The sequence below is a fragment of the Dendronephthya gigantea genome, unplaced genomic scaffold (assembly GCF_004324835.1).
Source record: "Dendronephthya gigantea isolate DGI-Jeju-01 unplaced genomic scaffold, DenGig_1.0 000003F, whole genome shotgun sequence".
In the NCBI taxonomy this organism is placed as follows: Eukaryota; Metazoa; Cnidaria; class Anthozoa; order Malacalcyonacea; family Nephtheidae; genus Dendronephthya; species Dendronephthya gigantea.
Window position 1 is genome coordinate 3,610,016 of NW_021163013.1, and position 4,022 is coordinate 3,614,037.

A 4,022-nucleotide genomic window follows, 5' to 3' on the forward strand; every position below is an offset into this window, starting at 1 on the left:
GCGACACAATCTTCATGCCCTCCCTGATTATTCGGTTCACCAAGGCGCCAATTTATGTAAGATGGTTCGGTTCCTCGAACGCTGTAAAACTTGTTGTAACCCAGACCTTTGCTTACTTTATACAGACCAATGAATACTTCTTGAACATTGTGGGCTTTCATGGCATTAAAAACAAAATTATCGATTTCCGAGCTTGTGGGTACCACCAAGTCGCCACCTTGTGAACGACAGCTCCTCCTTGCAGAGAGCCAATTTGGTGCGACATTTTCGCTGACATAATAGCAACGGCCATTAAATTCCTCCTATTTGCAGGGGCAAGCAAGTGCTATAGAGGAAACATAATTTTACAAATAATAAGTGGGAGAAATTCAAGAATTGCTATATATGTACTGGATGTAAATAGCTCAAAGCCAGTTTTTATTCCCGCCACGCGAAGCGATATCTGAAATCCGGTGATGTGATTGCCTGGCAAGAGAATTCGCCGCGAAAATGTAGATGGCCTAATTAATTCGGCCTATTCTTTAAAGTGCTACTGCAACGAATTTTTCGACCCAATTTTTATTAGCCTAAACAAATATTCAGTCTTTTAGAAACAATTTGATGTATATATGACTTTTGTGTGTTAAGTAGAAGTTGACTAATTTTGCCCTCAAACCTCGGTATCAAATGCAAACTTTTATACGCGCCATGTTTGCTGATATGACGTCATAACGACTACCGATGTTTCGAAGCTTAATATGGTGATATAGGTATATGACTTGTTTGTTGTCCGCTTCGAATTTTCGACCTTGACGCGGAGAACTAAATCATTTTATTTTGGAAGTGGAATGGAAGTTAATTCTGTTAACTAACATATATTCAACGAATGCCTGGTAAAGGGTCTGAAAATATACGACGATTTGTTAGAAAATTCAAATTAGTCTTAGCCTGTCTGATAGCGATATAATGTAGTAATATATGCCATATATATGCATGTATGTGTTGTGCCACAAAGTCCTACATAAGACGATCTTGAAGAACTTAAAAAACTGCTTGGTCTTTCTGTAAAAGAAGACGAAGGCAATAATATGATGTCCTTGTTACTGATAATATTGGTGTATGCTATGCGATATATTCCTGCAAACCATAAACAGTAATATGATACTGCACTATTGTAAATGCCACATTGCGGCATTGCCACTGTTTTGCAATAGCGCGTATCGAAATATATCAAACACACACTAACACAGGTCTGTTTATCTACATAAATACTAAAGAAACACTATCATTGCTGATTTAAATTGATCTTCAATTTCTTAAGAAACAACACTGGCCGTGCACATTGAGACACCAAGGCCAACATCACTATAATTCATCATGAATGCATGTGCGCGCGAGGTATCTTCGCATTGATGATAAAACCAGCATTTGCCTATATATCTGTTAGCTTTCAACTTGTGCTACGATTCTTCAGATATCAAATGTATGCAAAGAAACTTCTTTCAATATTCTTTTATTTAAGGGATCTTGCTAAGCTAGAGTCATATAAGAATCTTTAAAATCGACTTAGCCGCGCAAAGAACCGCACCATGAAACAGAAAGTCGAAACAAAATTCAATATTTTCTTCGACTTTGGCGATCCATCTCCTTCGTAAGGAACATATGTATAGATAGTTATATGGAGAGAAACCCAATTTTGATTCTGTTTTCAGAAATAAAATCAGGACAGTGAGCATTTTAAACTGAGCCAATAAAAAAAAGGTCGAAAATTTCGTTGCAGTAGCACTTTAACTGTTCGCTTGCGCTAATGATCAATGATCAGGAAACACGGGCTTAATTTTTGATGCAACTGAATGAATTTCAATGTCATAAACCTTTACCTTGACCATGATAAGTAAAACAAGCCAATATCAGAAAACACAAAAATGTATTCATTCTGGGTGTTGAGTGTTGACGTGTTGTTGCTACAAATCGTAAAAAAATTTACAATCGTACGTAGAGGGAACTGTACATTTTCTGGCATTCCTGTTGTTGTTGAGGGGATCCTGCAATCTTTGTATTTTCAGGATAATTTGTATTCATACAATGTCTGCCGTTATACAGTTATGCACATGTGCCTTACTCATGCATGTATCAATAATTTACATGAAAAATAAAAGCTGTGATTAATTTTTCTTCATAACTCTCTACGCATGCATACAACTGAAAACTTCTTTTTTCGTTAAGCACTAAAGTTTCTATACGAGAATAACACTACAAGTGTTTCATACGAGAAAAAACAAACTATCAGTTAGTATTAGCCACTCAATATACAAATAAACGAATCATGATTAAAGCTTTTTATCTATACCTAAACGATGTTCTAAGAGATTCTTAAAACATGGTTAGAGTTCATCCGCGGAGAAGATCAGGAGTTCTCAATGACAAAAGACTCATGTTATCACCCTCAAATTTATTTCCTATTTGTAGCTATAACCGATTTCCTATAACAGATTATAGTATATTATTTCTGTTATTTGTATATTATTGCAGATGTTATAATATAATACTTATTAACCCATGGATTTCTAAGCAAAAACACCTGAAAGAAAGTTTGCAATGACATTTTGTTATTCCAAGGTGCTATTGTTGGATAGAATTTGTTCGCCGCTTATGGTATTTATATCAATTTGAGTATACATACACACATACATGATCAGTTTTAGTTTTTAGTTACAGTCTAAGACACGAAGTATTATTCTTTGGTATACGTATATACAATTAAACTGGTTTTACAAAAACTCTGGATTTAGGTATAAGATATAACATAAATCTGTAGATACTTACCCTCTGGGTTAGCTGAAATTTACACTCTTCTCCTTAAGTTAATGAAAGAAAAATTTCACTTAACAAAGCGTTGTGAACAATGAACTGATTTCATTTCGCCTTTTATAGAGATCTTCGTCATGCTATAAATAGGCGTTATAACGTGATGTTTGTTACAACAGCCGGGAAACTACGTGCATGCATTCATCTAGAAGAAGAGCACAAATATTGGCCTGTCTTTGTTTATACTTAAGAAAAAAAGATTATTATTATCTACTTCATTTTAATGTTGAAAGTACTTCTGACTGGCAATAGCCTAATTCATCTTCCATTGCACATGTTCTATATGTTTCTCCGCATGCATATCATTGAATTAGAATAGAAATTTGCATCATTTTGGGTAGATCAGCAAATTAGGGGCTGCTCATATGGGCCCAGTTACCCGAGATTCAACGAAGCATGAGAGGACTTTAAGGTACTAAAATAAATCTTTATGACACCAAACAAGTACATGCTATTGTTGCGGTGATCATGTTATCTGCTGATTTCAATACCTCAAAATCATCTCACGCTTCGTTGAATCTCGGGTAACCGGGCTCATGTGAACAGCCCCTTAGTTATAAACAAAATGCTACTAAAATTGGCCGGACATAGCGAGCAGGATAAGTTTTGGAGGGTTGCATCGCATGTCATTGGAAAAGCGCATTAGACGAAGAAAGAAAATCGTCGGTATAATGAATCAGTATGTTCGAATGTAATGCAAACAGAAGTCTCCGTAATCAGATCGTGGGAACGTGAACTCTCATATGCTCTGTTCTGCCCTACAGAGTTCTTCTAAAAACGCATATACGTACAAACGAAATACGTTTAAAACTGATTTATGAATATGCACCCCAAATTATCGCATCTTGTCTCGGTATCGCTGACCTAAAAGTCCAGTTACAACATTTCATACAGCGTGAAAAGGAAACTCAACCATTTACCAACACTAAAATAATTAAAGTTATAATATTTTACGCTGGACACCTATCACATGAAAGACGGTATTCGTTTAACCCATTTGATTTATTTTGTAGTGGCCCATTACGCTTTTCGATAACAAAGATTACCATTAACGATTCGTCGTCAAGTGCAAAAGGATAGGGAGTATTATCACTCAGTATCTCTCGATCCTGAGTTTGTTTTGCATTAAAAAAAACAAAACAAAAACTCAAGGTTTTTAGTTCATTGTTATAAAT

General features: G+C 35.5%; 1 long non-coding RNA gene across 1 annotated transcript; it reads right to left on the reverse strand.

Moving 5' to 3' along the window:
- Positions 1-208: 208 nt before the first annotated feature.
- Positions 209-2,969, reverse strand: LOC114542491. The gene is made up of 3 exons (XR_003689657.1): positions 2,806-2,969; positions 1,860-1,943; positions 209-325 (listed from the first exon to the last, which is right to left on the reverse strand). It is a non-coding gene; the product is annotated as an uncharacterized LOC114542491 (long non-coding RNA).
- Between the last annotated feature and the right edge of the window lie 1,053 nt (positions 2,970-4,022).